General features: G+C 35.1%; 1 pseudogene; it reads right to left on the reverse strand.

The window, feature by feature from the left end:
- Positions 1-1713: 1713 nt before the first annotated feature.
- The window catches only part of LOC120208724, a 30968-nt pseudogene continuing 10864 nt past the window's right edge, over positions 1714-21817 (reverse strand).

Raw genomic sequence — 21817 nt, forward strand, 5'->3', positions numbered from 1 at the left:
TTTATTAGTTAAAGCATAAAAAAGTCAGTTGATGGTCATAGTAAGGAGCCACAGGGTCCCAATTTTGGTGGCCTACAAACTCTGAAACAAAACTTGTTGTAAGTCGTGTTTTTTCAGATGGGGAAGTTCACAGATATACGGGACACTTTTCATGCATGTATTGGTTTAATTGCGACCAGAGAAACTTGTTCAGTAAGTTTGGAGCAGTGTGGTCCTACTTTGTGAAATCCGGGGAATTAATTATTATACTGAAAACTTTAATAACTTTAGAAGAGAATATCTACAAGACAGGAAAGGGGAGAGAGAATTTCTTTATGTTTTGCCTTCGATCATTTGGGTTAGAATGGAATAATGTGAAAATCGGGGTTATTTGGTAAAAATATAAAACGTGCTGTCCAAGCGAATTGAGCACACACCAATTTAACTTGACTAAAATCCCGGAATCGTGTTCCATTTCCTTCCCAAACCAACATAATACAAGATTAGTCGTGGATTGATTTAGTCCGCGCAAATACAAAAAAGGAGGATGAAGCTTTTGATTTTACAATTTTGTCACTCCAACCAATAAGAATAGCATGATAGGTCACTCACACATCACAACAAAACCCCCTTCTCAGCCCCAACATTTGCTGCGGAATTAATGGACCTAACGTACTTCAATCTTTCAACTCGACTAGTCGTTTTAAGTATTAAAATTTTTAAATTATTATTATTATTTTTAAAGAAAACACAGGCCTTGTTAAAAATCCATTATAAAATTTACAAGGGGGAAAGAGTTCCTTAGGACCTTATATTATCAAAAGAATAATCATTGGATACAACAGACACTATAATCTCGGGACAAACCGAATCAAAATACAAGGCATTAACGGAGAGTCCACATAGCCAAAATATGTGTTGTATTACAAATTCAAGGAACAAAACACACTTTGTAATATAAATTAGCATCCAAAATTCTACAAGCTTCCTGAAGGATGATAACCCAATGTGGTCAACTCCTCCGGTCGAGACAACTTGTTGACTATAAGCATTGAGTCCGATTCAAAGATTACATGTGTTGACCTATATTCACTCACCAAAGAAAGTGATGATATAATCATTATTGTTATATTACAATAATTGTGAAATTTTAGTATATTAATCATGATTTTTTAACAATTTAATAAACTTTAACAATCATTTTATAATATTTAATAATCATTTTATGATTTTAAAAGTTTAATGATAGAAAAAATTGTTTGAACATAATTTAACTCTAGTCTCTGCTAACAACTCAAGTAATGTTGTTGAAGAATAAATAACATTTTCAAATCAAAGCATTAACTAACTTAAATCTATAAAGACAGAAGTTCTCTATCTACTTTTGGAAAATAATTTTCCAAATAAAATAATTGATAAGATGGGAGGAAATGGATTTTACCATTGACTGCATCCATCTATCTGCATGTAATGCCATGCAAAACACAGAAAATGGAAGTACGAATTTAACCTTTGTCCTCCATGGTTAGGCGATTTGTTGCTTGACTTTCACAAGGTTTGAGAGAATGTACACAAAAGGTAAAACATTTATACATACATACGTGTAGAAAGTTTGCTACATACATTTCATTGATTCATTATCCTTCTCCAAGAAACTGACTATGATATTAACCTATATAGCCTCTTATATAAAGAATATCTACACTTGGATCACAAAAGAACTTACTTTAACCTGGTATGGTTACTCTGCTTCTCAAGATAACAACGGGGTTGCAGATTTCAGAAGGTATCAGCATCGTCCCCGGGTGTGGAGAGAGAAAACGGGGCAATGGCTACGTTGAAAGTAGGCGATCTTACTCTGTCAATGTGTTTCATTTCAAAGTCTCCTTCCATCACCGCAATGAACCTGAGCAAGTACGGACTTGGACAACCTTTGTAGTCCCAGTAGGCCAAAGATCAGGGTATAGGAGGGCACCAATACTGAAAAATGAATACACCAAAGTTGCACAAAAAGATATGCATTACATACAAGGGGCCGGGCCATGGAACCTTAGGGATTGGCATCAGAATTTAAGCTTCCATGCCCTCAATAAAGAGGAGAAAATACCAAGAAAAAAGATTAGGGTCAGTAGTCCAACTCATGCGAGTCAGCTTATATATTCTATGATGACTATGTCATTGCCAAAGAAAGATCATCATTAGGGCGGTGTTAGAATACCTATATTCAGCTCAAAAAATTGAAGTACGAATCACAAACCAATGGTGACTGACTAAATTCCAAGATATGCTTTGCATTGTTTGTCCCTCTACTCATCTATCACAACTATTTTCTACCTGGACCATCAATTTATTGTGAACTAAGATAATATAGCAATACAAATTGAGACCTTGGAATATGATATTTCTTTATTGAAACATGGAAGCAATTTACCCAATAACTAAAACGGATTAGTGCAAGTTGCATCAATTAAACCATGAATTAAACATCAAGATAAGTGCTATTATAAAAGTAAAAGCCAAATAAAAAAAATGCAAGTTAAATGAAAATTAATTCTTTTCTAATTCCACTAATTAAACTGTACTTCCATTTTGACAAAATCAAACATCTTTTCCAGCAAATAGAGAGCAGCTCTGTCATACCATTCTCCCACTGGGAGTCTGGGAGTGCTTAATGGGCACGCAAATGAGTATTCGAACCCTGTTTTGGGAAGAATAACTGGCTGTTCACCTATAACTCCAATCCCCCTGAGGTAAAAGAATGCTACAGGATCAGATCCTATGATTTCAAGGAATAAAATAACTTCCATCCAATTCTCAATCAAAGGAAGGAGACAACTGAAACTATGTAAAAATGATATGCAAAAGATAGCAAATAATATAGTTTGCTTCTTTTTTATTTTTCCTAAAAAGAAGATAATTTGTTAACTCACCAAACATTTTCAGTTTTCTCATTGCCATCTGTGATAATCCTGTGCCTTCTGAGAAGCTGGACAGGACGATCTGAATTATTGGTTATTCTTATTCTTTATGCGAAAAAAGTATTGTCCCCTTGAAGGCAGACTACGCCCCTCCATATACACACTCCTAACTTGAACTCTGATTCCCTGAAATGAAATATCCAAATATCTTATCAAACTAACAGTTTTTGTCCCCTCTATTTCATCTTTAAATAAGCAATTATCTTTTTGTTGTCTGTCTTCACAGATCCAGATTAACATATTAAAATGTCCAATAAGGGAGTGGAAATAGTTTAAAGGGGTAAGACATTCTACTGGCTCATAAATCTCACGGGGACATCTGGGCCTGGAAAAAGATGCTGGAGCTCGATACCCCTTCTTGTTGGACTGCAGGGTTTTTTAAAACCAGTAAAGTATAGGATCGATTGAGACATAGGAATCAAAAAGTGGCTTGCCATAAACTTGTTTGCGGGAATCTCACTTTCCCTAGGCATTCATTCATTGCCTGGTTGGTAATTTTGGACAGATTGGTGGTTAAAGACGAGCTGGTGGAGTGGGCAATTCAGACTGCTGCTGCTTATGCAGTGAAAACTGAAGACTAGGTATCATCTTTTTTGTAGCTATACATATACAAAACAACTTTGGGTTATTGTGTTTTTAGCTCGATTTACAGCTAATTTGGTTAGCATGGGGTGATATCTGGGAATGGATGATTAGATTGGAGGTGGGAAGAAGCTGATTTCTAATCTTCTTAGAATGCATGAGCTGCCTTGATCTCCAAAACCAGTGTAAGTTTTATTCAAGTTTATTGCATGTATAGTTAGAGATAGGTTACCTAATGCAAATGTTATCCTAACGGGTGAATTACTTGGAAAATGGGGATTACTGTAAGACTGTAAGTAGTTAGTCAGGTTATACCAATTATATGCAGTAAGAAAACTGTTCTAATTGATGCTTTGGATGGTAATAGAACTTCTGAACAGAAAAAAAAATACAAGGATTAGGACCACAAAGAATACCTCAAGTTTGGTCAGATAACTAACTTTTAAAAGGAACATAACAGAAAGCGTATCATACTTGAAAGTCTAGAGTCTTGAGTCTTGACAACAGTAATGGCCAAAGTCAACCTATAGAACTAGAATACAATTTAAGAACCTAGCAACGAAGACATTTCACAACATTAATAATCACACCTCACAATTCAGAAAGATCTCTAATTTATTCAAGGCTATTCACTTGTTGCTCACACTGCATATCTTTTACTTTCTAAAATGACAATATCCAGAAAAACATACTAGAATAAGGATGAAAAAATGCATAAAATGTAAATAAATTCACATGTAAAGGTTTTAAAGTTTATCTTTTGTTATTTATGAAAATTTAAACATTTATTTCTAATTCCACAAACTCATGTTTGCTTTTCTATCCAAACACCTTTTGTTACTCCAACTCAAAATAAAAAGGCAATAAACAAGACCAACACCGAATTGAATCTTAGAAACTAAGTCAAAGGAGGTTGAATCCTGCTAACAAAGATTAAAAACAATCTAAATTATCAACCACTCCAATGCAGTCCACTAGAGACTAGAAAAACGTTTCAAAGTAATAATAACATCTTTCTAGAAACCAGCAATGACAGCTATATGGAATTCGATTAATTTCATACCAAGGTTGTTGCATCACTTGAACATTTCAGGAGAGAGTGAGGTGCAATTTCCTTCAACTAGTCGCGATATCTAGCAGCATCCTGAAGAATTGAAGGCATGGCATCAGAGTCAAAGTGTGTATCATAAACATGTACTGTATAAGATTATTATGCACAAATAATCTATAATTGTTTAACACTAGCAATGCAAAAAGGAACTTGGTGTGTGCGTTTTTTTAGGGGTGGTGGTGGAGTAGAGTAAATATAAAAGTAAACCAGAACAGAAATGAAACTGGATGGTATTAAAGTGAATAGAAAGTGGTTTATCAATGTGACATGAAACAAGCATAGTTCAGCAAACAGCAGTTAATTTCCAATATCTTTCAGTAATATCTTGTTTCATTCATGATGATTCACGGGAAAAATAAAAAGGATGAAAAAAATTAACAGGAGCTAAATATGAGACTGATCTTATCCGCGTTCAAACTACAGAGAATACAATGGGAAAACTAAAGAAAAAATGACTTTAAAAAATGGATAAAAAGGCCATCAAAATGTGCAAAAAGGAGTTGGGAAATAAAATTAGAAGCCATACCTAAGTATATACAGATAAAGAAACAAAGCAAAAATATACAAGTATGATGTAAACATATCATAAAGAAACTCTAACAGAATGCCAAAAACTGAGAACAGGCTAGCAACTTGCATCACTAGAGACCCAAAAATAAAGCTCGTAATTGTGTTTAAACTTACTGACTTGAAGAACTAAAACTAAGTTAAGTTTTAATCTTTTAGCTTATCCTTTTTGAAACTCAAGAAAAAGCAAACATGAAATGTGAACTAAACATGAGATGTGAACTAAGTACTGCCATATTGCAGTCTGTAGTTTGATTGTGAGAACATATTTAACTGAAAGTTAATTAGTTGTAATTCAGATAGCATTTCAAAGTTCAAACTAAAATGCCAAATTCCATGATTCCAAATCTTTCAAAGCTATTGAATGTGAATCAATAAAAGGCAGGTAAAAACAAAAGAGGACATTAGAATGTTGGGGAAATACCTCAAATCTTTCAGCAACAACAGGCTCTTTGATCAACCTCCTAAATCTCAAAACAGGCTCCTCTTCCTCGAATATCTTCAAAGAATCACTTATCCTCGCAGCTTCTTTATAATCCTAAAATCCCAAAGAAACCTTCTTGCCTCGTTTATATAATTAGAAAAATGAAAAAAACAAAACAAAACAAAAAAGAGGTAGAAAATAGCAGACCTCAGATTTAGCAGCAGCCTCCATTTGTTGTTTAAGCGTTGCATAAGTTTGACTCCGAGATAAAAACGACCTCTGATTCTGAATTGGATTGGGGTCCAAACTCGGTATCTCTCCTTTGTTGTGGAATTCAGGTTAATTTCCACCAATAATAACAATTCAGCTTGAAAATTATTATCTAGATGACTAGTGTGAAAACGATTATACTAAAAATCACCCCAAGGTAGATTCCAGGAAATAGTGGAGGGGTCACAATGGTCTCTCTTAAAACCCACTCCCCTTTGACAGAACTACCAAGGCAAGTAATTTTAATAGGACAATAATTAACAACTATACCCGACAATAGCTATTAAATAGACATAAAAGAGAATACCAAAATTTAACGAGGTTCGGCCAAAATTATGCCTATGTCCTCAAATACTATTAAAATAATATTTCACTAATAGAAGAAATATTACAAAGAGAGAGAGTACAAATAACCTTTAATAGTGAAGAAGACTTATATTTGTGGGATGTTAAACTAAGGAGGATGAGGACTCTATTTATAACAAAAGAATTTCTCATCCTCCTTATACACAACCAATGTGGGATTTTGCCAAAAAACCAACAAATCCCACCTTGGCAAATTCCACACACATCTCTCAAAAATTCAATATTCAGTAGTGTCTGAAAATTTATCTTTCAATTTGTAACAATATTGACCAAGTCTAAACAATGTTTAAACTTGACCGTAGTTACCACTTTTGTCAACATATCAGCATGATTCTCAGTGGTCCGAATCTTCTGGATTATGACTCCACCTTCTTCTAGAATCTCTCGTACAAAGTGATATCGAACATCGATGTGCTTCGTCCTTGCATGGTAAACCTATTTCTTTGCTAAATGAATAGCACTCTGACTGTCACAATGCACTTTGATGTGCTTCTGTTCCATTCCCAATTCACCAAACAACCCTTGAAGCCAAATTGCCTCCTTCACAGCCTCTGTAACTGTCATATACTCTGCCTCTGTAGTAGACAAAGCCACTGTTGACTGTAAGGTGGACTTCCAACTGACTGGTGCCTTTGCAAATGTAAACACATAACCAGTAGTTGATCAACGCTTGTCCAAATCACCTGCATAGTCTGAATCACAATACCCAACTACACACTGACCATCTTGTTTGTCCTGCTGAAATACCAAACCAACATCTACGGTGTTCAGAATATACCGCAGAATCCATTTCACAACTTGCTAATGCTCATTTCCAGGATCATGCATATACTTGATCACAACCCCAACTGCCTGTGAAATATCGGGTCTCGTACACACCATTGCATACATCAAGCTACCAACATCACTTGCATACGGAACCTTTGACATGTATTCTCGTTCTGCATCATCCTTAGGTAACATGGATGCACCGAGCTTGAAATGAGGAGCAAGAGGTGTACTAACTGGTTTTGACTTCTCATTCATGCCAAAACATTTTAGTCCTTCCTCAGATATTCTTTCTGAGACAAACAAAGCCTCCCCAATTTCTTATCCCTTGATATCTCCATGCCTAGAATCTTCTTCGCTTCACCAATATCCTTCATCTCAAACTCCCTGTTCAATTGAGTCTTTAGTTTCGCAATTTCTGTCTGACTCCTGGAAGCTATCATCATATCATCAACATAAAGAATAAGATAAATATAGGATCCGTCTTGTAGCTTGCGTAAATACACACAATGATCATATTTGCTTCTTGTGTACTTCTGCCCTATCATAAACTTGTCAAATCACTTGTACCACTACCTTGGAGATTACTTCAAACCGTACAACGATTTTTCTAATTTGCACACCATCTTTTTCGGCAACTTTGAATCCATCTGGCTGAGTCATCTAGATTTCCTCATCCAAGTCTCCATGTAAAAATGAAGTTTTTACATCCATCTGAACTAGTTCCAAATCCAACTGCGCTACCAAAGCCAACAAAATTCTGACGGAGGAATGTTTTATAACTGGAGAAAATACTTCATTATAATCAACTCCCTCCGTTTGAGCGTAGCCTTTAGCCACCAATATTGCTTTGTAACGGATGTTATTCTTGTCAGGAAATCTATATTTCTTTGCATATACCCACTTGCACCCAATTACCTTCTTTCCCTTTGGAAGACTAGCTAGTTTCCACGTCTGATTCTTTTGAAGGGATTGCATTTCTTCATTCATGGCGATCCTCCACCTTTTATGTCCTGAACTTTGGACTGCTTCATTAAAAGTGGCAGGAACGTCATCAATTGTAATTGGTGATGCAAAAGAGACCATATCAGCATAACGAGCGGGTTGTCTAATGGTCATCTTTCCCTTTCTGAGTGCAATTGATTCATGTTGATGTGGAGGTTCTTGGGTCTGAACCTCTTCTTCATCTGACTTTTCTTCTACCATAGGAGAGCCAACATCAGTTTCTTTACTGGCTGGGACAATTCTGCTTTCTTCAAACTCCACCTATTTGGGAGTTTCATCTGTCTGTTCCAATTTTTTTGAAGTCACCTTTCTCAACATGGTAGATTCATCAAAGGTAACATCCCTGCTGAAGATTATTTTCTTTGTTTCTAGACACCAAAGACGATAGCCTTTCATACCAGAGGTGATCCCCATAAAGATCGCCTTCTTTGCTCTTGGATCCAGCTTTGACTCCTTAACATGGTAGTATGCAGTGGAACCAAACACATGTAAGGAATCATAATCTGTAGCAGGTTCTCCAAACCATTTCTCTAATGGTGTTTTACCACCAATAGCAGTTGATGGTAAGCGGTTGACAAGATGACAAGCATAAACCAAAGCCTCAGCCCAAAATTTTTTGCCTAACCCACCATTAGACAACATACACCGAACCTTCTCCACTAATGTCTGGTTCATACGCTCTGCCACCCCATTCTGTTGTGGTATAAATCTGACAGTGAAATGCCTAACAATACCTTCTTCTTCACAGACTTTCAGAAATGGATCATTTTTGTACTCTCCACCATTGTCTGTACGGAGACGTTTGATTTTTCTGTGTATTTGAGTTTCCACCATCTTTTTCCATTTAAGAAAAAATCCTAGCACCTCATCCTTTGTCTTCATTGTATACACCCAAACTCTCTGGGAAAAATCATTAACAAATGTGACATAATAGTGTGTTCCTCCCAATGAAGTTGTCTTGGAAGACCCCCATACATCTGAATGAACATAATCCAAAATACCTTTAGTATCATGGATTGTTGTTCCAAATTTCACCCTCGTCTTCTTCCCTTTGATGCAATGCTCACAAAAAGCTAATTTGCAAGCCCGAGCACCCTTCAATAATCCTTGATCTATCAGCAATTTCAAGGATTTTTCACCAACATGCCCCAAGCGCATATGTCATAACCTGGTTGCTTCTGACTTCTGTTCATCAGTAGAAACTGCCACTACTGATGTCCCAACAATTGTACTACCCAAAAAGTAATACACATTGTTTCTTTTCCGGATTCCCTTTATTATCACCAGTGCACCAGAGATAATCCTCATAATCCCATCTTTTGGCATCACTTCTAAACCTTTTGACTCTAAGGTTCCCACAGAGATGAGATTTCTCATTAAATCTGGTACATAATGGACACCTGTTAAGGTTCTAATTGATCCATCCTGATTCCTCAAGCGAATTGAACCAATCCCAAGTGTGTCAAGAGGGGAATTATTTGTTGTGTAGACAATTCCACCTTTTAGTTCTTTAAAATCAAAGAACCATTCTCTATTGGGGTCATATGGTGGCTACAAGATGAATCTAATAGCCATGAACTGGAACAACTGGTTGATGGCGTAGCAGCGAATGCGAAATCTGAATATGCATTATCATACTCAACCACATTTGATTCTAAGACAACCTTTCCCCTTTCAGGTTTGCCTTTATTCTTTAGCCTGGGACATTCTTTCTTCCAATGCTCTTTTTCTCGACAAAAGGCACATTCATCTTTGCTCAATCTGGACTTTGACTTCGATCTCCCTCTCATTCCTTTATTTTGACTCTTCGAACGACCTCTAACAACAAGAGCTTCTGCTTCGACACTTGTGTTTTCTTGTTTGTCTTTCTTTCTCAATTCATAACTATACAAGGCAGCAGTTACTTCGCTAAGAGACACATCAACCTTCCCATGAAGTAGAGTAGGTTCAAGATACTCAAACTCATCAGGAAGTGATCCCATCAACATCAGAGTCAGATCTTCGTCTTCAAAAGTTACGTCCATATTCATCAGATCAGTCACCAGCTGATTAAAGTTAGTAATGTGATCATTCATAGTGGTACTTGGTACATAGTTGAAGCGGAACAATCTCTTTTTCATGTAGAGCTTGTTCTAACTGCTTTTCTTCAAAAATTTATCCTCTAGTGCCTTCCATAATTTACTTGCAGAAGTTTCCTTAGAAAATGCATACTTCTGCTCTCTAAAAAGACACGATCGAATAGTACCACATGCCAATCTATTGATCCTCTTCCATTATTTCTCCTCAACATCATCTGGTTTCTCTCATTCAATAGCAATGTATAGACCCTGCTGAAATAAGGCATCTAGAACCTCACTTTGCCACATGCCGAAATGACCGGTGTCATCAAAAATCTCCACTGCAAATCTAACATTTGTCACAGCATTTCTTGCGGATGTTTTTGTGTTGTCTGCCATTTCTGCTACAAACTCTATTTAATATATATCAATGCGGAATGAAGATTATCCCAAGGAAATTTTTTCTGATGTGGAAGATCAACCTAAGCCGCAACCACAAAGCATACTAAAATAAACCAAGAGAACTGATACCAATTGTTGTGGAATTCGGGTTAATTTCCACCAATAATAAAAATTCACCTTGAAAACTATTATTTAGGTGACTAGTGTGAAAACGATTGTACTAAAAATCACCCCAAGGTAGATTCCCAAGAAAGAGTGGAGGGGTCACAATGGTCCCTCTTAAAACTCGCTCTCTTAGACAGAACTACCAAGACAAGTAATTTTAATAGGACAATAATTAACAATTATACCCGACAATAGCTATTAAATAGACATAAAAGAGAACACCAAAATTTAACGAGGTTCGGCCAAAATTATGCCTATGTCCTCGAACACTACTAAAATAATATTTCACTAATAGAGGAAATATTACAAAGAGAGAAAGAGTACAAATAACCTTTAATAGTGAAGAAGGCTTATATTTGTAGGACGCTAAACTAAGGAGGAGGAGGGCTCTATTTATAACAAAAGAATTTCCCCTCCTCCTTATACACAACCAATGTGGGATTTTGCCAAAAAAACCAACACCCTCCACCAGCGTTCTCGTCATTCATGTTCCCATCCACTGCACAACTCACCACCCAACACTTGCGAGCAGCATAACCACGAAAATCCAGGTTAATCGCCAATCAGTGACCGAGCCAACCAGGAAAGCAGGTGCTTGCTCCTCGTTGCCCCAGAATTCAAATCAGTAAAAAACTTAAGGCTGAGCGAATGCATCTTTTGTTTTACTTTTATTTAAAATCACCTCGGCAGTTCCATCACGTTTCCAGTGTCTTGTTGCCAAAAAAGAAGGAAAATTCTCGGGATTCTGAGAGCCAGGAAAACTATGTATGTTTGGATATGATAGGATAGGAGGGTGGTGTTGTCAGCACAACTGTTAAGGAGCAAGAGACACCACGTTTTTCATTTTACCGTCTTATCATGTGCAAGAGATCCTTGTATGCGTGTGTCAACATAAATGCCTATCAAATTATACAAGTACAAAATTTCTTTTGTTGCACCTTTCTATACCTATAATCCAATCTATCCTTCAACAAAAACAGAATCCATATCCATAAAAGGACCATTGATTCCATCCCGGTTTCGCTTTGAGTTCAGGGTTAGTTTTTTTATAACATTATTGTTATTTATCGGTTAAGGATGAAGGCCAATGTTCAATTTCTTTTTCAATATGGTAGTTGTTCAAAGCATGCTATTAGGGTGTTGATGATAATAACGATGTAACACCCCAATTTATGAAGTATAATTTCAACTACCCAATAATAAATCATATCTTATGGTACCATAATGGCCTAGTGGGTCCTGTAAATTAGATTTGTTTTGTCTTCAATCTTCTTTGTTATCTCATAAAAGAGTAGTACCAATCTTTTATATTACAGAGCATTCATAAACAACTAAAGCCACATACATCCCTTTCTCGATAGCTTCACCATCGTGAGCAGTTTGCTTGCTTTCTTATGGCGGCAAATCAACTACCAGAACCGTCATAGGAGGAATTGCTCGGTAGAAAAAAATAAACTGAACTATCTTATCGTTCTTGGATTAACGTTCCAATGAAAACCCCATTAAGCCGAGTGATCAATGACAAGAAGCACATACATCGAAAGCAACACCGTCCAGCGATGGATGAAGAAGATCGGAGTGGTTGAAGCTCATTAAGATTTAAATTTCTTTTGTATATCTACGGCTATCCACGGGGTTTCTCGACTATCGAAGGTCGGATTCTTGATGTGGAGACCAAGATGCTTTGGATGATAAAGTTTGGGCTTAGACCGACGATCAACGATGATGGCTGACGTGGTGGTTATCGGAGTTTGGTGGCCGGTTGACGAAGCTTCTCTACCTTCCTACAGAGTCTTTCGTTGGTAAAAAGTAAAAAGAAATGAAATGTTATAAAAATGAGAAATGCAGGGAGATTTTGGCTTATAAATGGATACTTACATATTAACCAAAACTACGTAGTTTTGGAAATAGTTTGAAAGCTTAATATAAATGCATTTTAGAGATTCTGACGGTGGAACACAAACTCTTGGAAACGGGTAAATTACAAGGTAAGCCATCCAAGCTGTTAAAAGCTCAACCTTGTCTCTTTGCTTTCATATTGTTATGATCCTTAATTTAATTAAAAATTATATTGACTCTTAAAGTTTTTAGTTTTAACAATTGGGTCCCCAAATTATTAATTAGATTCTAATAAGTTATTTTTATGGCGAGGAAAATTATTTGAAGTTGTATTTGTACGATAAATTATCCGTGTTCGTTAGAAAAGATTAGAAGCTAGAAATCAAGTTGGTGAGCTGGAATTCAATAGTAATATTTTGGGTTTTGTTGACATCCTGATTTCGATTCCGAAGTCTGTTCCGCCAAATTCGAACCCAATAAGCTATTTTTCATTGATTTATCATCCGATTCGATCTGTTTTTCAGAATTAAGCTTCGTTTTTTATGTAATTTATGTTGATATGGATCCGAGGAAATATTGGAAGTTGAATTAAATATCAAAGGCGTTCGAATGGAATTTATATGGTCGATCAATATGGCACGAAAATCGAGGTAATACTTTATACCTCTTTATGCTTTATGGAATATGTTGATATTGGTAAATGCATGAATAAGATAATGTTGTTCACTTTTGTGGAGTTGAGTAATTTATACACTCGATATGAATGTGGTAGAAATTATGTAACTGAATACGGATCGAATGACTAATATAAGAGATTGAGGAATTGTTAGAATTAAATTACAAGTTTGTGATTAGTGATAAAGAAATCAGCCATGGATTTGTAACTTATATTTTATATCATCAAAGGTTAAATGTTAAACGTACTTGGATGGGAAATTATGAGAATACTCCGGTAGGGTAAAATTACGAAAATACCCTTATGTTGTAGGATGACAAGAATTATCCCTGGAAGTTGGTTAATAACTCTGAGAAGACATTTTGATCCGATATAATTACAGATGTGCATAAGAAATGATAGTTTTGTTTAGAAAATTTGGATAACTGGTTTTTAAGGCCAAAAAGGGTTTACGCAATATGCTATAAGTTTGTTAAGGAATAATTTCAAGATCAGAGAATGTTCGGGAAAGCAATTGACCATAGGATCTTTAAATTATAATTATTTTCATTAAGAGTTAATATTGAAATTATCTGGTTAGGAAATTACGAAAATGCCCCTGAAAGATAAAATAGTCCGAGTTGACCCTGAATTAGAAAGTACTTTAAGGATTTGTACTTAACTCGATTAAGTACGAATTTGATTGTTAAGATCCTGACTTAGTGCAGAAAATTCTTGATATTCCGTTGGTAAAAATCTGATAAGGCACTTGACCCGAAAATATCCAAATTACGAGTAAATACCTGAAGAACAATTTATCGGGTGCTCTTTTATCAGAATTATTCGAAGGGACTGAAATAGATAATAAATTGGAATTAAATAATAAGACAGAATAGAATGAAATGATTGAAATACATCGGATCTATAGAATGACCAGTATACCCCTGTAATAGAAATGACCCAAGAATATCACCAAGCTCAGGAATGATTGGATATCCTCGAGCTCTTAAATGAATGGAATAAAACTGAACACCAAAATTATCAAAATAACCTTATGGCCTAAACTAAGTAAATGTCTTGGATTAATTAAGGAATCCAAATAAGCGTAGGTATTGGACTACCTTTAAAAGTAATGGAACATAATTTAAGTGAGTAGATCAACCCTAAAGCTATGTCAATACCTGAATGACATATATTACTGGAATGCGTGTTCGTCTTCTCAAGTTTGGCTCGATGATATATTTTAGAAGTATTCAGCTCAGCTCAACTCTATATCAAATTTAGTACTAAGAATTGGACGTTTGTTCGACAAATCAACCACGAAGACCAAATTGAATGGAACGGAAGTACAACATGTATATGAAATTCAAGAACGTTTGAATTACTCTGAAAAATCCCGAAGTAGCTGGAATAGACTTGACTGCTAAATGAACTAGGTAACCTCAATGACTGAGAATTTAATAAGTGATTTGGATGAGTCTGGAAACGTTAATGAACATACACGATGTATTGTTCTTCTGGGTCATGAACTACAAATCAAGCACGTCGGCATTTCATGATATTGTGGAAGCGTGAAAATATAATAAAGACATTGAAAGATCTGTTCAGTGATGATTCCGAAGATGATCTTTGGACAAGAATTTTTTGTACTAAAGAGTAAATACCCTGGAAGGGTAATGAATTGACCAGTCGATAAGTATCAATTCTGGGAGTTGTTCAGCTCGAGTTGTTCGATATTCCGATAGATCGACACAAATCATAAATTTTTTGAATCTTCGTTTCTTCCTTATCAGCTCAATTCACATTCTGAATAACTGATTATTCTGTCAGTTAATGAACTCTCCTAATAGTGATTCTAAATTCCAACATTCTATCGACATACTGAAGATCTATGTTTCTCTGTCTGATAAGATTATCCAGTACCTCTGAATAATATATGTAACCTCTGGTGTGTTCCCTAATCATATAAATATTTTATCTGATTTCCGACTTGAATTTTGTTCTGATACATGACCTGAATTCTGTTCTGATTTCTGATCTGGATTCTGTTCTGACTTCTGTTTTGATTTCTGATATCTCCGTTTACGGACGGAACATATTTTAATTGGGGGATATTGTTGAAGGAAGTATTTTCACAAGTTCCTCGGCTTTGTGCTCAGGGCCTTACAAGTTGTGTGGGTTGGGTGTATGGTTCTGGGGAACCTACACATTATGTTGTGTTGGGATGGGGGTATATATATATATATGTTTTAAAAAGATCTGAAAAGTTACATGGTTTTTGGGAACACACTAGATAACCTATTCTGATCTCCTGAACTCAGTCATCTGAAATATTTCTCTGAACTGAAAGCTCATTGTCCGTTACCACCTGAAATATCAGTAGGATCTCTGCTCAGCATAAAAATCTGTAAATGTTCGGAAACAATAAGGAAACATATGTTTATCTGTATCTGCACGTTTTTCAGCATCATCTAGTAGTTCTGTATTACTAAGCTTTCCGAAGCTCGCTCTATTACTCAACATTGCATGTTAAAAGAATTGTATCAGTGCAACTATCGTCATCAGTATGAGAGTTCTTCCGGCGTTGCTTCCAGAGAATGATACATGTGATTAGGGGGCATGTAATTGTATTTTGTTTTATATACACGTCTGAAAATATGTTTTATTTCTGCATACTGGTAAATCATTTTATAAGTTACATGTTTTAAATAAAAGTTTTAAATTTTTCACTATTTTTCCAATGGGTCGCTCTGGTGGCCCTAATGTGACACTCTAAATCAGATCGTGTTATCCGAATCGGTTTGAGGGGGTTACAAACGATGTCGAATTAAATAAATATTTATGATAAATTCTCAAAAGAAATGATGTTTTTTATAAGAAAAAACTATTAATGCAACATATAAGGAAGTCATTAAAGTTTGGTTCAGACTTAATATGTACAATATTGTATTTTTGAAAAGAAATTAATTCAATATGTCACTAATGAAGATGTTTGACAAATCCCTTGATCATGATGGATATATTGTCAACTTTTTTAAGAATGTTTATTCTGTAATTGAAGCATATGTTTATACTTAGTCAATTTTTTTAAGCGTCTAAACTCGTATTTCTAATATAACCACACTAGTTTCTTGTTCCAAATGTGCAAAACCCTTGACGTATCAATAGTTTAGGCCTATAATATCTCTAAATTTTTTGTAAAGATGCTTTTTGCCAACATTTTTAAAATCATAACAGTCAAATTAGGGAAAGAAGTTGACTGCTAACCATTACTCTCTGACCCCAAACAAAGATCTTTTTAGAGATGTAGCCCAACTCTGAAAGGTCCATTAATTTCCTCTTATCCGTCACCTACCCTGAGAAGGTCCCAAAAAATAAAAACTCGGCCCTATCTGTCGTTTTACCTTCTTTTCATGGTTTTTTTAACTATCATTTCCTTCAATTTTCCGCTACACTTTCACCTACTCTTTTTGTTCTTGAATGATGGTTCCCCGACCTCTTATTTTTTAGTTATTTCTTATAATAAATATTAAATTATCAAATAGTAATAAGTTTAAAATAACATTATATATACATGTAGCTTTTGTTACTTAATTTGATGGAGTTAATTAATATGAATTTAAATACTAGTACAAGATAATTTTCAATATAAAAGTTTTTAAGTACTTATTAGGAGCAAAATTTCCTCCCCTCTTTAAGTAGAAATTGTTTTAAAAAAATACTACAAGATAATTCATACAAACATATCATAAGCCATTAATAGTTATAAAAAAAATGAGAAGACTACAAGATGGTTCTCTAAATAGAGTTCCAATATCTATGAAGATTTTTTTTGTTGACATAATATCTATGAAGAATCCAAATCTTCTCGATGGAAAGAAAATGCATGATATAGGTGATGAATTTAACGTGTTTTGATATTTTGATATGTAAATGGATAGTTCAGTCATGGGTGTTTAAAATCATTTTAGAATGTATCTAGATTATATTAATTATTCAGATAAAATGAATTGATGTATATGTGTAATAATTAATAAATATAATAAGATGTCAAAATATTTTAAAAATTAATGAAATTTTAATTATTATACATATATGGGTAAATTATCTATTTGATCATCCATTTATTACTTAGTTTCTACTTTGGTCATCTAACAATTATTTCTTTCAAAATTATACAGAATGTTACGTTTTGGTTTTATTTTGATCGCCGATCTTTAAAAAAATTAACGGTAGCACTAATGTGACATTTTTCATTATTATTTTACAATATTGATGTGACATTATCTAATGAGTGACAGGCTTGTATCATCATTAATTTTTTAACAGTGTGTAAACAAAATATAACAAAAATGTAATATTAACTATGCTTTTTAAAAAAAGATAATTAAGTAATCAAAATAAAAACTAAATAATCGGTGAGCGACTAAATAGATAGTTTTTTTCTCGCTCTGTATATAAATAATTTTATAATAAATTACATAAAATATCATGAGATTTTATATTATATATTGATTTTATCATTAAATTCTAAAACATTTTATTTTAATTTTGAATTCAATTAAAACATCATGTCATTAGACTATTAACAACGTAATGACGTGATAATTGAAGTGATAATTGAGTGTTTACATGATGTCTACATGAAGGCGGTTTTCTTGATATATCACTGTTGAACAGTATATTTCCCGATCAGGCACCGTTCAGACTATATTTCTCGATCTAACACCCTTTGCAGAAAGGTGCGGCCCCTGCAATGCACTTTACGCTAATTTGGTGCCACGTGGGGTAAGGCGCGCCTTACGCTGACATGGTGTACACGTGTGTAAAGCGGGTATAACGCAGTGCAGGGGTCGCGCCTTACCCCAGAATCTGCCACGCGTCAGTAAAGCGCGCCCCCTGCGGCGTGCCTTGGGTATAATTACCCACCTACCCCGACGTTTCACACCCCAATCCCTCTCTATAAATACCCCCATCCTCAATCACTTTCATCACAACAAATTCTCTCAACTTCTCTCAAATACTCTTATAATCTCTGTCTAAGGTATATATTATTATATTTTTAATATTTTGCATTTAATTTATTTAAGTATTTAATTTATTTAATATTTTATTTAATTAATTTTTTTGCAGATATAAAATGGAAGACGGTATACTTCACTTGGATGGAAATCATATATCTCGACACTTTGATGATACGATAAAATTTTAACGTTTTAATTTAATTTAAATTATTAGTAATTATTTGTTGATTTATTTAATGCATGATTATTAGATTAAGAATTGATTTTTGTAATTATTTAATTTTAGGAGAAGAACCGTGTATTGGATCCATTTATTAGAAATATTAAGTTAGTGACACCTAGCTGTGTCTTGCAGTATTTAGTAAAGGCTGGATTCGGTTATATAGGTAGATATCAGGGTCACTGTAAGATAGAACCAGACTTTATTTCTGCCTTAGTAGAGCGGTGGAAGCCGGAGACCCACACATTCCATCTTCCGTGCGGAGAGTGCACGATTACACTTGAGGATATTGCTATGCACCTGGGGCTTCCGGTGGATAGAGATGTGATATCGGGGATCGTGCAGGGTTCCTGGACTGCTTTGTATCGGGATAATATAAGACGTGTCCCGGAAAGTTTTAACAGTGGTCGGATACCGTTAAATTGGTTATATGCCAATTTTCGGGAGTTGAGCGAGGACGCGTCAGATGATGAAGTTATAATGTATGCACGAGCATGCATACTGCAGCTGATAGGAGGGTTGTTGATGCCGGACAAAACGCGCAACCAAGTTCATTGTATGTGGTTGTGACATCTTGTCGACTTTCATCTGGCCGGATCACTCAGTTGGGGTCGACAGTTTTGGCTTTATTATATAGGGAGATGTGTCGAGCCACTGACTACAGGAGAAATGCTATCGACGGATGTCTCCTGCTGCTGCAGTCTTGGGCATGGTATCGATTGCCCTTTTTATGTCCCGTTGTGAAGAACCTATTCCTATTTCCGCTACTCTTGAGGTAATTAAAAACTAATTTCGTGTATTAATCATTTTATATAGCGTATAATAAAAAAAATATTTCTTGAATAGGTGATCGACTGATAGGAAAAATCATCAGGAGCTACCTGATGATTTAGAAAAAAATATGGTGCTAATTGATCAGAAGGCTGGCACACAGGTATGAATTTTAATGTTTAAAAATCGATTTTAGATTATAGTTATATAATTAGATTATAATTTTGATAAAAAATTATATATTTTGTTTTAGTTTGAATGGGTGTCATATTCTAATGATGATGTGAGGACGGTGATCCCACCTGAGTTCAGGGGTCCATCAGATGTTTAGATGGCGATGGTCTCTTTGATATATTATGCGACCGTCTAGTGACACTCCACTGATCGCGTGCTCTGGCAATTTGGTTGTTTTCAACCAATTTCGGAAGCACCTCACAATATGGATGAGTTGTATAGAACAGATAGACGCGGCAAGACCGATACAGATTGGCTGGTGAGGCATCATGAGTGGGTCGTGTTGTGGGAGGATCGACATCGGCGCCTTCCCCGTAGAGAGCCCATTTATGTTGATAACTTGACGGTTGGTGATGATTATTATGAGTGGTTCAACAGAAACGGGAAACCATTTCTGCTTCTTGAGGATGCACGAGGGCGAACCTTTCCACGACGTTGACAGAGACATTCACCGACACAGCACCATCGTCCCCCGACTCATGGACGGAGAGCAGGTGCTTCGGGTTCATCCTCAGTTGCACCAGTAAGACCTTCACAGCAGCCACCATCTGCAGCGACTTACATACTGCAGCCATATATGATTACATCAACGCCTTTCCATTACCAGATGCCGCCGCCGCCTTCACTTGGTTTTATGACCCCGCCGCTTCCACCATCACAGAGTTTTATGACCCCTCCTGGAGGCCCCTGTTCTGCTCCTAATATAATTGTGTTAAAGGTAAGGCATGACCCCTACCCTGCGCTATACTCCTAGGTGGCCTAAGGAGCCCCTCGGGGCCGCGCTTTACACACGTGTACACCATTTCAGCGTAAGGCGCGCTTTAGGGGGGCGCCTTATCCCACATGGCACCAAATCAGCGTAAAGCGCGTTGCAAGGGTCGCGTCTTTCTGCAAAGGGTGTTAGATCGGGAAATATAGTCTGAACGGTGCATGATCGGGAAATATACTGTTCAACGGTGATATATTGGGAAAATCGCCCTACATGAAAGCTAAAAACATTTTTTATTAAGTTAAAGTGATTATAAAATAATATATATTCTAAATACTCTTAATCATTTGACAATAAATGACAACAATTCCTTTAATCACTGAGGTAAATTGGTTTGTGTGCTAAAAATATTTCTAATTCTATCTTATTACATAATGCTTATATATATGATAAAATACATAAATGATCACTTGACTATAGGATACTTCTTTATTAAATCCCTCGATTATTAAAAGTTTTGAAAATGGTCATCTGACTATTCATTATATTCCAAACTTATCCTTTTTTATTAAAAAAATACATTTGTTTAAGTTGGATGTTAATATGATTACTAGGATATGATAGTCATTTGAGATTCTGAGATCATGTTTTATCATATCACAGTTAACAAATTAACATTTAGCTCTGAATATCGTCTATTTTTCAGCGGAAAAGGACGAGTTTGCAATATAATTAATAGTCGGGTGATCATTTTATAACTTTTAATAGTTGATGGACACAACAAAAAAACATTCTATAGTCGAAGGACTATTTTGTAACTTTTAATAGTTTAGGGTCTTAATAAAGCAATATCATGTAGTTAGGGGACCATTTGTGTACTTTACCCATAATATATATTTGGATGAATTTATTAGTAAAACATAAGTCTATAAACGAACTGAACGAACATGAACGGGAGTATGTTCATGTTCGTTCGTTTAACTTTAACTCAACAAATGAACAAATGCGAACATAAAAAAACAAAAAATTTATTGTTTGTGTTCGTTCATTAAAGAATGTAGCTTGTTCGTGTTCATTCATGTTTGTTCATTTAAATGATAAACGGACATAAATAAACGAACATAAACTAACAGATGTAAATGAACATAAAAGAACACAATAAATAAACATAAACGAACATAAATGAAAATATTTTTTATTTCCTAACAATTTTAGGATTATATTTTATTTAATTGTTTTGAGATTTTTTATTTGTATTTAAAATTAATTGAATTTTAAAATATTTATGAATATCAAATTAAAATTTATTGGTTTTAATATTTTAAATGGGTCTAAAGAGATTGAGCTAAACATAAGTGAATGCACATAAACGAACATAAATGAACGAATATATTATTGAACGTTCACGAACGTAAACGAACGAACGAGCTATATATTTATATTTTTTCATTTAATTAAACGAACACAAAATATTATTTATATTCAAACTAACATAAACAAACTTCATGTTGGTTTACAAGCATAGTAAAATGGGAAGTTCTGCTGTGCGGCGGTTAAAAAACGGCTAAAAAACGGCGTGACCGGTTAAACAAGTGACTGGTTAAAACTTTGACCGGTAATGTTATATCATTTAACCGGAAATATTATAAAGTACAATAACATATTAGATAGCGCTTATATAATGTAATAGG

This window comes from Hibiscus syriacus, unplaced genomic scaffold, assembly GCF_006381635.1.
Source record: "Hibiscus syriacus cultivar Baekdansim isolate YM2019G1 unplaced genomic scaffold, ASM638163v2 tig00017366_pilon, whole genome shotgun sequence".
NCBI classification, from domain to species: Eukaryota; Viridiplantae; Streptophyta; class Magnoliopsida; order Malvales; family Malvaceae; genus Hibiscus; species Hibiscus syriacus.